The sequence below is a fragment of the Archocentrus centrarchus genome, chromosome 19 (genome assembly GCF_007364275.1).
Source record: "Archocentrus centrarchus isolate MPI-CPG fArcCen1 chromosome 19, fArcCen1, whole genome shotgun sequence".
NCBI lineage: Eukaryota > Metazoa > Chordata > Actinopteri > Cichliformes > Cichlidae > Archocentrus > Archocentrus centrarchus.
Window position 1 is genome coordinate 13,217,570 of NC_044364.1, and position 13,946 is coordinate 13,231,515.

The 13,946-nt window shown below is 48.8% G+C and overlaps 8 non-coding genes across 8 annotated transcripts; 3 read left to right on the top strand and 5 right to left on the bottom strand.

The window, feature by feature from the left end:
• Window positions 1–34: 34 nt before the first annotated feature.
• trnal-uag (transfer RNA leucine (anticodon UAG)) lies at window positions 35–117 on the bottom strand. Its single transcript has one exon. It is a non-coding gene; the product is annotated as a tRNA-Leu (tRNA).
• Window positions 118–1,487: 1,370 nt separating this feature from the next.
• Window positions 1,488–1,570, top strand: trnal-aag (transfer RNA leucine (anticodon AAG)). Its single transcript has one exon. It is a non-coding gene; the product is annotated as a tRNA-Leu (tRNA).
• Window positions 1,571–1,931: 361 nt separating this feature from the next.
• Window positions 1,932–2,014, bottom strand: trnal-cag (transfer RNA leucine (anticodon CAG)). Its single transcript has one exon. It is a non-coding gene; the product is annotated as a tRNA-Leu (tRNA).
• A 1,018-nt stretch (window positions 2,015–3,032) lies between these two features.
• On the bottom strand, window positions 3,033–3,115 carry trnal-cag (transfer RNA leucine (anticodon CAG)). Its single transcript has one exon. It is a non-coding gene; the product is annotated as a tRNA-Leu (tRNA).
• Window positions 3,116–5,574: 2,459 nt separating this feature from the next.
• On the top strand, window positions 5,575–5,657 carry trnal-aag (transfer RNA leucine (anticodon AAG)). Its single transcript has one exon. It is a non-coding gene; the product is annotated as a tRNA-Leu (tRNA).
• Window positions 5,658–6,018: 361 nt separating this feature from the next.
• Window positions 6,019–6,101, bottom strand: trnal-cag (transfer RNA leucine (anticodon CAG)). Its single transcript has one exon. It is a non-coding gene; the product is annotated as a tRNA-Leu (tRNA).
• Window positions 6,102–6,566: 465 nt separating this feature from the next.
• trnal-uag (transfer RNA leucine (anticodon UAG)) lies at window positions 6,567–6,649 on the bottom strand. Its single transcript has one exon. It is a non-coding gene; the product is annotated as a tRNA-Leu (tRNA).
• A 1,363-nt stretch (window positions 6,650–8,012) lies between these two features.
• trnal-aag (transfer RNA leucine (anticodon AAG)) lies at window positions 8,013–8,095 on the top strand. The gene has a single exon. It is a non-coding gene; the product is annotated as a tRNA-Leu (tRNA).
• Window positions 8,096–13,946: the final 5,851 nt, after the last annotated feature.

The window sequence follows — 13,946 nt, forward strand, 5'->3', positions numbered from 1 at the left end:
AAGCACTTCCCAATGGTGTCGTTTTGGCAACTGTTGTCAGGAGTGGGATTTGAACCCACGCCTCCAGGGGAGACTGCGACCTAAACGCAGCGCCTTAGACCGCTCGGCCATCCTGACTCCATCAGGTCAAAATTTTGCAACATTAATTGTACAACAGAGCTGACTATTGGAACTGATGCGTGCATGTGCGCGTTGGACAAAACATATGCAATAAGATCGAATGACGTTTGTGCCTTCTACAGGAGGTTGGGGATCTAGTTCCATCTAGGCTCCCCACACACTGGAAAGTGATCAGTTCTCTAAGGATCCATGGCAGCAGCCCCCTGTGAACCTTTGATGGCTTTTGGGGGCCGAGCGATCCAAGGCACTGCAATCCAAGGCACTGCGATTAGGTCGCAGTCTCTCATAGAGGCCTGGGTTCGAATCCCACTCCTGACAGTGCCTGTATTCTTCGCACAATTGCTATCATGCTAGTTTTGTGTGAGTTGTGCCACTAAAAAAGCAACTTTAAAAAAAGGCAGGAGTTACCTGTGTGTGCCGAGTGTCAGGATGCACCTTTTGCAACTAACCATCATAGCTGTGATTGCTCCCTCTCGCCACATAATTGTTAAACTTTGCTAAACACTCACAAGACTGGTAAACCGCGAAAAGCACCGTAAGCAAATCCTAACAAAATCCACCAGAGTGCCGAGATTACAGCTCAAAGGTTAGGAACTGCTTTATGGCAGTGCTTTTGAAACTGTGGTGCGCAAGGTCATGTGGAACAAATGTTGAGCTTTGGATAAATTCCTACAGCGGAACAAAGAGCTTACATTAACACAGTCACTAGCAAAACTCTCAAGGGTCAAGGTGGCACCACAGAGAACCGCTGGTGTATGGTTGGAAGTTGGAATATATGTTGCCTCTGTGATTAAGGGTTTTGAGCTTGCCTTTCAAACATCAGAAATGTTGCTGAATCTGATGTTCCTCAGGACAGCAAAGTGTCTGTGACAGTGCTTCTGTCTCCTGCTTTTATAACGGCTTAAGGCCTTACCTTGTTGTTGTCGCTTTCAGAGCCTAGCCGTCCACGTGTGTTCTCCCCTCGTTAATTAAACTAGCTTTGATCTAAAATGGGACAATAACATTTAATGTTTAAATGCACCCAGCTGAAAGTCTCTGAGCTCTACTGTGAGGCCAACATGCTAGAAGAAAACAGCAGCACCGAGAGCGCTCTCGGGTGGCACTCATTTTGCGCAGAGTCTGAGTCACGGCCAGCTAATGCAAAGAAACCCTGGCTGTGTTGAGCTTGCTACCAGGGTATCCCTCTGATGTTTGTGAAGTGAAAACATTTGTTTTCTTCCACAAGTTGAAATAATCCTCATCTCACACTTCACCATCAAAATGATCCAAAAATAAGGAATAGCACCCATCGGTCAGCACACAGTGACCAACCCTGGCCCGAGAAGCTCTTTGGATCCGCACACACGATCGTGGCCACGCGTCGGTGTGTCAGGATGGCCGAGCGGTCTAAGGCGCTGCGTTAAGGTCGCAGTCTCCTCTGGAGGCGTGGGTTCAAATCCCACTCCTGACAGCAGCTATCGCCATTGCGTGCAACTGAATGCAGGGGACTTGTTCCTTGAAAACAAACGAAAAATGCACTTGGCCTGCTGGTTGTGGCCTGACTCTTTTTCAGCAGCTCTGAGCAGAACCACATGTATGGAACCGCAAAACGAGTGATAAATGGAAGTTGTACTAGCTGCCTGCTACCACATAATGATCAAAGCTGCATCAACTAAGGAGCTGTGAGAGGGTGAAATGCGACACCCAACAGAATCACACCTGGCTTGGCACTTGACTGTAACGAGACCTTGAGCTGGACACTACAATTGGATTTCTTTGGAACATGGGGATCTTCTAAAAGCACTTCCCAATGGTGTCGTTTTGGCAACTGTTGTCAGGAGTGGGATTTGAACCCACGCCTCCAGGGAAGACTGCGACCTGAACGCAGCGCCTTAGACCGCTCGGCCATCCTGACTCCATCAGGTCAAAATTTTGCAACATTAATTGTACAACAGAGCTGACTATTGGAACTGACGTGTGCATGTGCGCGTTGGACAAAACATATGCAATAAGATCGAATGACGTTTGTGCCTTCTACAGGAGGTTGGGGATCTAGTTCCTTCTAGGCTCCCCACACACTGGAAAGTGATCAGTTCTCTGAGGATCCATGGCAGCAGCCCCCTGTGAACCTTTGATGGCCGAACAATCTAAGGCACTGCGATCCAAGGCACTGCGTTTAGGTCGCAGTCTCTCATAGAGGCTTGGGTTCAAATCCCACTCCTGACAGTGCCTGTATTGAGAGGGTGAAATGCGACACCCAACAGATTCACACCTGGCTTGGCACTTGACTGTAACGAGACCTTGAGCTGGACACTGCAATTGGTTTTCTTTGGAACATGGGGATCTTTTAAAAGCACTTCCCAAAGGTGTCGTTTTGGCAACTGTTGTCAGGAGTGGGATTTGAACCCATGCCTCCAGGGGAGACTGCAACCTGAACACAGCGCCTTAGAACGCTCGGCCATCCTGACTCCATCAGGTCAAGATTTTGCAACATTAATTGTACAACAGAGCTGACTATTGGAACAGACGCATGCATGTGCGCGTTGGACAAAACATATGCAATAAGATCGAATGACGTTTGTGCCTTCTACAGGAGGTTGGGGATCTAGTTCCATCTAGGCTCCCCACACACTGGAAAGTGATCAGTTCTCTAAGGATCCATGGCAGCAGCCCCCTGTGAACCTTTGATGGCTTTTGATGGCCGATCGATTCAAGGCACTGCGTTTAGGTCGCAGTCTCTCATAGAGGCATGGGTTCAAATCCCACTCCTGACAGTGCCTGTATTGAGAGGGTGAAATGCAACACCCAACAGATTCACACCTGGCTTGGCACTTGACTGTAACGAGACCTTGAGCTGGACACTGCAATTGGATTTCTTTGGAACATGGGGATCTTCTAAAAGCACTTCCCAATGGTGTCGTTTTGGCAACTGTTGTCAGGAGTGGGATTTGAACCCACGCCTCCAGGGGAGACTGCGACCTGAACGCAGCGCCTTAGACCGCTCGGCCATCCTGACTCCATCAGGTCAAAATTTTGCAACATTAATTGTACAACAGAGCTGACTATTGGAACTGACGTGTGCATGTGCGCGTTGGACAAAACATATGCAATAAGATCGAATGACGTTTGTGCCTTCTACAGGAGGTTGGGGATCTAGTTCCTTCTAGGCTCCCCACACACTGAAAAGTGATCAGTTCTCTAAGGATCCATGGCAGCAGCCCCCTGTGAACCTTTGATGGCCGAACGATCTAAGGCACTGCGATCCAAGGCACTAAGTTTAGGTCGCAGTCTCTCATAGAGGCTTGGGTTCAAATCCAACTCCTGACAGTGCCTGTATTGAGAGGGTGAAATGCGACACCCAACCGAATCACACTTGACTGTAACGAGACCTTGTGCTGGACACTGCAATTGGCTTTCTTTGGAACATGGGGATCTTTTAAAAGCACTTCCCAAAGGTGTCGTTTTGGCAACTGTTGTCAGGAGCGGGATTTGAACCCACGCCTCCAGGGGAGACCGCGACCTGAACGCAGCGCCTTAGACCGCTCGGCCATCCTGACTCCATCAGGTCAAAATTTTGCAACATTAATTGTACAACAGAGCTGACTATTGGAACTGACGCGTGCATGTGCGCGTTGGACAAAACATATGCAATAAGATCGAATGACGTTTGTGCCTTCTACAGGAGGTTGGGGATCTAGTTCCATCTAGGCTCCCCACACACTGGAAAGTGATCAGTTCTCTAAGGATCCATGGCAGCAGCCCCCCGTGAACCTTTGATGGCTTTTGATGGCTGAGCATTCCAAGGTGCTGCATTTAGGTGGCAGTGTCTCATAGAGGCCTGGGTTCAAATCCCACTCCTGACAGTGCCTGTATTGAGAGGGTGAAATGCGACACCCAACAGATTCACACCTCGCTTGGCACTTGACTGTAACGAGACCTTGAGCTGGACACTGGAATTGGTTTTCTTTGGAACATGGGGATCTTTTAAAAGCACTTCCCAAAGGTGTTGTTTTGGCAATTGTTGTCAGGAGTGGGATTTGAACCCACGCCTCCAGGGGAGACTACGACCTGAACGCAGCGCCTTAGACCGCTCGACCATCCTGACTCCATCAGGTCAAAATTTTGCAACATTAATTGTACAACAGAGCTGACTATTGGAACTGATGCATGCATGTGCGCATTGGACAAAACATATGCAATAAGATCGAATGACGTTTGTGCCTTCTACAGGAGGTTGGGGATCTAGTTCCTTCTAGGCTCCCCACACACTGGAAAGTGATCAGTTCTCTAAGGATCCATGGCAGCAGCCCCCTGTGTACCTTTGATGGCTTTTGATGGCTGAGCGATCCAAGGCACTGCGATCCAAGGCACTGCGTTTAGGTCACAGTCTCTCATAGAGACCTGGGTTCGAATCCCACTCCTGACAGTGCCTGTATTCTTCGCACAATTGCTATCATGCTAGCTTTGTGTGAGTTGTGCCACTAAAAAAGCAACTTTAAAAAAGGGCAGGAGTTACCTGTGTGTGCCCAGTGTCAGGATGCACCTTTTGCAACTAACCATCATAGCTGTGATTGCTCCCTCTCGCCACATAATCGTTAAACTTTGCTAAACACTCACGAGACTGGTGAACCACGAAAAGCAGCGTAAACAAATCCTAACAAAATCCAGCAGAGTGCCGAGATTACAGCTCAAAGGTTAGGAACTGCTTTATGGCAGTGCTTTTGAAACTGTGGTGCGCAAGGTCATGTGGAACAAATGTTGAGCTTTGGATAAATTCCTACAGCGGAACAAAGAACTTACATTAACACAGTCACTAGCGAAACTCTCAAGGGTCAAGGTGGCACCACAGAGAACCGCTGGTGTATGGTTGGAAGTTGGAATATATGTTGCCTCTGTGATTAAGGGTTTTGAGCTTGCCTTTCAAACATCAGAAATGTTGCTGAATCTGATGTTCCTCAGGACAGCAAAGTATCTGTGACAGTGCTTCTGTCTCCTGCTTTTATAACGGCTTAAGGCCTTACCTTGTTGTTGTCGCTTTCAGAGCCTAGCCGTCCACGTGTGTTCTCCCCTCGTTAATTAAACTAGCTTTGATCTAAAATGGGACAATAACATTTAATGTTTAAATGCACCCAGCTGAAAGTCTCTGAGCTCTACTGTGAGGCCAACATGCTAGAAGTAAACAGCAGCACCGAGAGCGCTCTCGGGTGGCACTCATTTTGCGCAGAGTCTGAGTCACGGCCAGCTAATGCAAAGAAAACCTGGCTGTGTTGAGCTTGCTACCAGGGTATCCCTCTGATGTTTGTGAAGTGAAAACATTTGTTTTCTTCCACAAGTTGAAATAATCCTCATCTCACACTTCACCATCAAAATGATCCAAAAATAAGGAATAGCACCCATCGGTCAGCACACAGTGACCAACCCTGGCCCGAGAAGCTCTTTGGATCCGCACACACGATCGTGGCCACGCGTCGGTGTGTCAGGATGGCCGAGCGGTCTAAGGCGCTGCGTTAAGGTCGCAGTCTCCTCTGGAGGCGTGGGTTCAAATCCCACTCCTGACAGCAGCTATCGCCATTGCGTGCAACTGAACGCAGGGGACTTGTTCCTTGAAAACAAACGAAAAATGCACTTGGCCTGCTGGTTGTGGCCTGACTGTTTTTCAGCAGCTCTGAGCAGAACCACATGTATGGAACCGCAAAACGAGTGATAAATGGAAGTTGTACTAGCTGCCTGCTACCACATAATGATCAAAGCTGCATCAACTAAGGAGCTGTGAGAGGGTGAAATGCGACACCCAACAGAATCACACCTGGCTTGGCACTTGACTGTAACGAGACCTTGAGCTGGACACTACAATTGGATTTCTTTGGAACATGGGGATCTTCTAAAAGCACTTCCCAATGGTGTCGTTTTGGCAACTGTTGTCAGGAGTGGGATTTGAACCCACGCCTCCAGGGGAGACTGCGACCTGAACGCAGCGCCTTAGACCGCTCGGCCATCCTGACTCCATCAGGTGAACATTTTGCAACATTAATTGTACAACAGAGCTGACTATTGGAACTGACGTGTGCATGTGCGCGTTGGACAAAACATATGCAATAAGATCGAATGACGTTTGTGCCTTCTACAGGAGGTTGGGGATCTAGTTCCTTCTAGGCTCCCCACACACTGGAAAGTGATCAGTTCTCTGAGGATCCATGGCAGAAGCCCCCTGTGAACCTTTGACGGCTTTTGATGGCTGAGCGTTCCAAGGCGCTGCATTTAGGTGGCAGTGTCTCATAGAGGCCTGGGTTCAAATCCCACTCCTGACAGTGCCTGTATTGAAAGGGTGAAATGCAACACCCAACAGATTCACACCTCGCTTGGCACTTGACTGTAACGAGACCTTGTGCTGGACACTTGAATTGGATTTCTTTGGTACATGGGGTTCTTTTAAAAGCACTTCCCAAAGGGGCAGTTTTGGCAACTGTTGTCAGGAGTGGGATTTGAACCCACGCCTCCAGGGGAGACTGCGACCTAAACGCAGCGCCTTAGACCGCTCGGCCATCCTGACTCCATCAGGTCAAAGTTTTGCAACATTAATTGTACAACAGAGCTGACTATTGGAACTGATGCGTGCATGTGCGCGTTGGACAAAACATATGCAATAAGATCGAATGACGTTTGTGCCTTCTACAGGAGGTTGGGGATCTAGTTCCATCTAGGCTCCCCACACACTGGAAAGTGATCAGTTCTCTAAGGATCCATGGCAGCAGCCCCCTGTGAACCTTTGATGGCTTTTGGGGGCCGAGCGATCCAAGGCACTGCAATCCAAGGCACTGCGATTAGGTCGCAGTCTCTCATAGAGGCCTGGGTTCGAATCCCACTCCTGACAGTGCCTGTATTCTTCGCACAATTGCTATCATGCTAGTTTTGTGTGAGTTGTGCCACTAAAAAAGCAACTTTAAAAAAGGGCAGGAGTTACCTGTGTGTGTCGAGTGTCAGGATGCACCTTTTGCAACTAACCATCATAGCTGTGATTGCTCCCTCTCGCCACATAATTGTTAAACTTTGCTAAACACTCACAAGACTGGTAAACCGCGAAAAGCACCGTAAACAAATCCTAACAAAATCCACCAGAGTGCCGAGATTACAGCTCAAAGGTTAGGAACTGCTTTATGGCAGTGCTTTTGAAACTGTGGTGCGCAAGGTCATGTGGAACAAATGTTGAGCTTTGGATGAATTCCTACAGCGGAACAAAGAGCTTACATTAACACAGTCACTAGCGAAACTCTCAAGGGTCAAGGTGGCACCACAGAGAACCGCTGGTGTATGGTTGGAAGTTGGAATATATGTTGCCTCGGTGATTAAGGGTTTTGAGCTTGCCTTTCAAACATGAGAAATGTTGCTGAATCTGATGTTCCTCAGGACAGCAAAGTGTCTGTGACAGTGCTTCTGTCTCCTGCTTTTATAACGGCCTTACCTTGTTGTTGTCTCTTTCAGAGCCTAGCCGTCCACGTGTGTTCTCCCCTCGTTAATTAAACTAGCTTTGATCTAAAATGGGACAATAACATTTAATGTTTAAATGCACCCAGCTGAAAGTCTCTGAGCTCTACTGTGAGGCCAACATGCTAGAAGTAAACAGCAGCACCGAGAGCGCTCTCGGGTGGCACTCATTTTGCGCAGAGTCTGAGTCACGGCCAGCTAATGCAAAGAAAACCTGGCTGTGTTGAGCTTGCTACCAGGGTATCCCTCTGATGTTTGTGAAGTGAAAACATTTGTTTTCTTCCACAAGTTGAAATAATCCTCATCTCACACTTCACCATCAAAATGATCCAAAAATAAGGAATAGCACCCATCGGTCAGCACACAGTGACCAACCCTGGCCCGAGAAGCTCTTTGGATCCGCACACACGATCGTGGCCACGCGTCGGTGTGTCAGGATGGCCGAGCGGTCTAAGGCGCTGCGTTAAGGTCGCAGTCTCCTCTGGAGGCGTGGGTTCAAATCCCACTCCTGACAGCAGCTATCGCCATTGCGTGCAACTGAACGCAGGGGACTCGTTCCTTGAAAACAAACGAAAAATGCACTTGGCCTGCTGGTTGTGGCCTGACTCTTTTTCAGCAGCTCTGAGCAGAACCACATGTATGGAACCGCAAAACGAGTGATAAATGGAAGTTGTACTAGCTGCCTGCTACCACATAATGATCAAAGCTGCATCAACTAAGGAGCTGTGAGAGGGTGAAATGCGACACCCAACAGAATCACACCTGGCTTGGCACTTGACTGTAACGAGACCTTGAGCTGGACACTGCAATTGGTTTTCTTTGGAACATGGGGATCTTTTAAAAGCACTTCCCAAAGGTGTCGTTTTGGCAACTGTTGTCAGGAGTGGGATTTGAACCCCCACCTCCAGGGGAGACTGCGACCTGAACGCAGCGCCTTAGACCGCTCGACCATCCTGACTCCATCAGGTCAAAATTTTGCAACATTAATTGTACAACAGAGCTGACTATTGGAACTGACGCGTGCATGTGCGCGTTGGACAAAACATATGCAATAAGATCGAATGACGTTTGTGCCTTCTACAGGAGGTTGGGGATCTAGTTCCTTCTAGGCTCCCCACACACTGGAAAGTGATCAGTTCTCTAAGGATCCATGGCAGCAGCCCCCTGTGAACCTTTGATGGCTTTTGATGGCCGAGCGATCCAAGGCACTGCGATCCAAGGCACTGCAATCCAAGGCACTGCGATTAGGTCGCAGTCTCTCATAGAGGCCTGGGTTCGAATCCCACTCCTGACAGTGCCTGTTGTACTGTCCTGCCCCAACGCCTTGCCAGGGTCGACAGCTGGTTAACTCCTCTCCAACAAACCACACAGATGACAGGTTCCAGTTAACTCTTTATGGTAAGTTGAAGTAGGGTAAAACTGTGAAACAAAATACAATACCATTCAGAGGGCGATTTGACAGTGCTATAGAAAATAGCTTAGAAGCTAGATTAGCTTAACCAACAAATAACAAATATAGAACTCTACTAAAGGTTAGCAGGGCTCTAAACTAGGTGGATTAACATTTATCTTGTTTTATATGCATTTAATTAATACATCATACCCACGATGCCTTCAAGGGCTGACTTGAGACTCAACAGACAGAAATCGCGCATCAAGCTTGTTTTCCCGCACAACAATGTCCACTGCTCATGACGTCATCAGTCGATGCCACAAGCATAAAAACACTACCCTTGTTCCCCAGTAGATGGCAGCAAAGGAACATGAAAAACTTATAAACACCAAATTTCTCAGCAAAGACAACAGGAAGACAACATCAAACAGAACACTCCCCGCCTGATACCCAGGGGGTTTCACACTTTTCTTTCCTTTACCTACGTTATGTTAAACATCAAAATAGGCTCAGTTATGCATTCATTTAACCTTAAGAAACCGTCTCTTTACTTAACACTTGAAACATTGCACACTTATTAATCTGGGGAAATCAGCAGGACCAGTTCATTAACAGGTCTGAGAAGCAGTTTGGTTCCGTCCTTCCTGACGATTCTCAGCTGAACCTTGCGTACTCGTCCATCTTTGCTGGGGTACACCTCTGTGATGATGCCAAGAGGCCAGTCATTCCTTTTGCAGTGAATGTCCTTGAGAAGCACTACACTTCCTTCTTTGAGATTGGGGTGGTCGGATGACCACTTCCTGCGGGGCTGTAGTGTCGCCAGGTACTGCTTGCGCCACCTGTCCCAGAAAGTGTTAGACAGGCTTTGAACTCTGCGCCACTGCTGCTTGTGTAAGTCCTTGTGGTCAAACTCGCCAGCTGGAGGTGGGCAGGGGCCTACCTTTTGAGTCAGCAGTGATGCGGGTGTGAGGATAAAAGGATCTGTTGGGTCAGTAGACACAGGCACAAGTGGGCGGTTATTCACAATGGCCGTGACCTCAGCCAAAAGGGTTGTGAGCACCTCGTGTGTGAGCTTAGATCTTATTTGCATGAGCATTGAATCCAAGATGCGGCGTGTGACACCGATCATTCTTTCCCACACCCCTCCCATATGAGAGGAGTGTGGGGCATTGAAGGTCCAACTGCAGCCCTGCTCAGAGAGGAATCTCTCCAGTGTCTTCTCATCAGCATTTGAAGGGATTTTGAGGTCTTTGGAGGCGCAGATGAAATTTGTGCCCCTGTCTGAGCGGAGGTGTTTCACTGGCCCCCGTATGGCCTGGAACCTTCTGAGTGCATTAATGAAGCTGGATGAATCTAAAGACTCGATGACCTCGATGTGAATGGCTCTGACAGATAAGCAAGTAAAGAGAACTTCCCACCTCTTACTCTCAGCGTGTCCTCCCCTTGTGCGACGTGCAGCAACAGCCCAGGGCCCGAACACGTCCATGCCAACATTAGTAAAAGGTGGCTCAGTGCTGAGTCTGTCGGGTGGCAGGTCAGCCATCTTTTGAACTTCACATTTTCCTCTGAGTTTGCGGCAGACAAAGCATTCAAAAATTACTTTGTTTACGACTCTTTTGGCAGCCAGTATCCAATAGCCAGCAGATCGGATGGCGCCCTCAGTAAAGTGGCGTCCTTGGTGTTGTGACTGTTCATGAAAGTGACGCACAATGAGGGTGGCTACATGGTGACCTCCAGGCAAGATCAACGGTCTCTTCTCACTGGGTTCTAGATCGGCAGCTGTGAGACGTCCTCCGACTCTCAGCAAGCCTGCTTGGTCAAGAAAGGGATCCAAGGACCAGAGAAGACTGCCCTTTGGAATGTTTGTGTTGGATGAGAGGCACTCTAGTTCTCTCTCAAAGGTCTCCTGCTGGACTGTTCTAATGATGACTGTTGTGCTCTGGTTGAGAACATCCACTGTTGCAGGTGTGCAGCAAAGATGCCATCCCTGACACTGTTCACTATTCTTGTCTTTCCTGAAACACTGAAGGATGTGAATCAGCACACCAACAGCCCTTGTGAGAGGACTCCAGCGTGAAAAGCGACTGAAACGCTGTGAACCAAGAGTTTTGAACACTGTCGTAGACAGTGTGGTCACTTGCGGCCGGATTTCAGGATCTCGTTCTGGCTGTGAGAGTTCAAAGGACTGTTCAACAGGCAGCATGTCAACAGGCTGAGACAAGAATGCTGGTCCAGTAAACCACATTGTGTCTTTCAGGCGTTTTGCTGGAACCGACCGTGTTGCAATGTCTGCAGGATTGTGTTGAGTGTCTACATACCTCCACTGTTGTGGCAGTGTGCTTCGCCTGATGCGCTGAACTCGGTTGCTCACGTACACATAGAATCTTCTTTTCTCATTGAAAATGTACCCGAGTACAATTCTGCTGTCTGTGTAGAATGTGACTGCATCAAATTTGATGTCGATTTCAGACATGATGGCTTCAGCCAGATTCACTGCCATGACTGCTCCACACAGCTCCAAACGGGGTATGGTGTGTTCTGGGCGTGGCGCGAGTCTCGCTTTGCTTGCGATCAGTCCTGTACGGCATTGACCATCTGCACCTACAGTTCTTAAATAAGCAACTGCAGCAACTGCCCTTTCTGATGCGTCTGAAAAGACACAGAGCTCAATTCGTTCAGCTGCAGACAAGGATATGCGGGTGTAGGCTCTGGGAATTCTTAATTTTTCCAGTTCTTGAAGAGAATCTCTCCAGCTGTCCCACAATTTCTCCTTTTCTGCAGGCAGAGGAGCATCCCAATCAGGAGAGTCGGTGGCGAGTTCGCGAAGCAGAGCCTTTCCTTGAATTGTCACAGGAGAGACGAATCCAAGAGGGTCATATAAGCTGTTCACTGTGGAGAGGACTCCCCGTCGGGTGAATGGCTTCCTCTCATCCTCCACCCGGTAAGTGAAACAGTCTGAATCCAGGTCCCAGTGTAGACCAAGGCTCCTCTGCACTGGTAGACTGTCAGCAGCCAGGTCGAGGTCCTTTAAGTCAGTGGCACGATCTTCACAGGAGAAAGCCTGCATGACCTCTTTGTTGTTCGAGGCTAGCTTGTGCAGTCTGAGATTGGAGCCTGCCAGCATGCTTTGAGTCCTTTTAAGCAGACTGATCACCTGTTCAGCTGTAGGTAGGGATTTCAGTCCATCATCCACATAAAAATCTCTGCCCACAAACCGCTGTGCATCTTCTCCATATTCACTCTGACCTTCCAGAGCTGCACGCCTGAGACAGTAAATAGCCACAGCTGGGGAGGGGCTATTTCCAAACACATGAACATTCATGCGGAATTCTGTGACCTCTTTCTCAGGGTCATTGTCCTTGAACCAAAGGAACCTGAGAAAGTTGCGGTCCTCGGGCCTGACCTTGAAGCAGTGGAACATCTGCTGTATGTCCACAGAGAAGGCGACATTCTCTTTTCTAAAACGAAGGAGAACGCCCACCAGGCTGTTGTTGAGATCTGGTCCGGTTAGGAGCACTTGGTTTAGAGACAGGCCATTGTGCTGTGCGCTGGAGTCAAACACGACTCTTATCTGAGAAGGCTTTTTCGGGTGATAAACTCCAAAGCACGGTAGGTACCAGTGTTCCTCTCCGGGTTTCAGTAGGGGAGCTTCTTCCGCGTGCCCGCTCTGAAAGATCCTTTCCATGAACGTAATGAACTGCTGTTTCATTTCAGGTCTCCTTTTGAATGAGCGCTGCAGTGAATTGAGGCGTTCCAGCGCCTGGGCACGGTTGTTGGGCAGCCGTGGTCGGGGAGCTCTGAAAGGAAGAGGAGCCACCCAGCTGTTTCCCTCGTCCTTGTAGACTCCATGGTCCATGATGCTCAGAAACTGCATGTCCTCTATGGACGGTGCCTCTGTGTCATCATCCTTTGTTGTCTGAAACGCATCACTGTCCAAAGTGTTCTGTATTGCCTTTGCATGACTGCCTCCATGCAGGATGAAGTGTGAGAAGGGTTCAGTGACACAGTATCTCTCCTTCACCGTGTAGCTGTTTGGGCATGGCTGAAAGAGAGAAGGGCGTCCGTTTCTCAGCACATTGGTGTAGTAGGAGTGGACAAGCGGCGGCTTGTGCATGTCCCCAATACACACATCACCCACAATCACCCAACCCAGATCCAGTTTTTGGGCGTAGGGTGCATTGTGTGGGCCGTTCACCTGTCTTCTCACCTTGTGGGCTCTGATTATGTCCCTGCCCAACAACAGCAAAATGGGGGCTTGTGGGTCGAGATTGGGGATGTGCTTTGCGAGATGTCTCAAATGGGTGTGGCTGGAGGCGACCTCGGGTGAGGGAATTTCCCTCCGATTGTTTGGGATTTCGTTGCATTCAATCAATGGTGGCAGTGACAGCACAATGCTGCCATCCACAGGTTCCACCATGAGGCCACATGCCTGTCTACCTTCAGTCTCTATTGTTCCCGCACATGTTTTCAGGGAGTATGGTGAGGGCTGTCCTGAAATATTGAAAATACTGAAAAACTCTGTTCGTACAAGTGATCGGTTACTTTGATCATCTAAGATGGCATACATACGGACTGCAGCATAAGAGTGGTTGGCTGGGTATACCTTTACCAGACATATTTTCGAACAGGAGCGCCCTGAGATGTCCTTTCCACACACCTTGGTGCATGTGGCCGAGACAGGAGTCTCCCCGCCATTCTCAGGTGCAGGGTTCTCTGAGCTGCTGCCTTTCAGTGCTGGGCCAGGGTGTAGCGCTGCAACATGCATGTTGCTTCCACATTCAGTGCAGCTTACCTCATCGTTGCAGTTTCTTGCCAAGTGTATGGCTTTGCAGCACTTGTAGCACACTCCATGTTTCTTTAAGAGTGCCTTTCTTTCCTCTATGGGCTTATCTCTAAATCCACGGCATTTGTGGAGAGGGTGGGGCTTGTTGTGCAAGAGACAACGTTTCGCTGGGTCCTCTCTGCTGGTGGA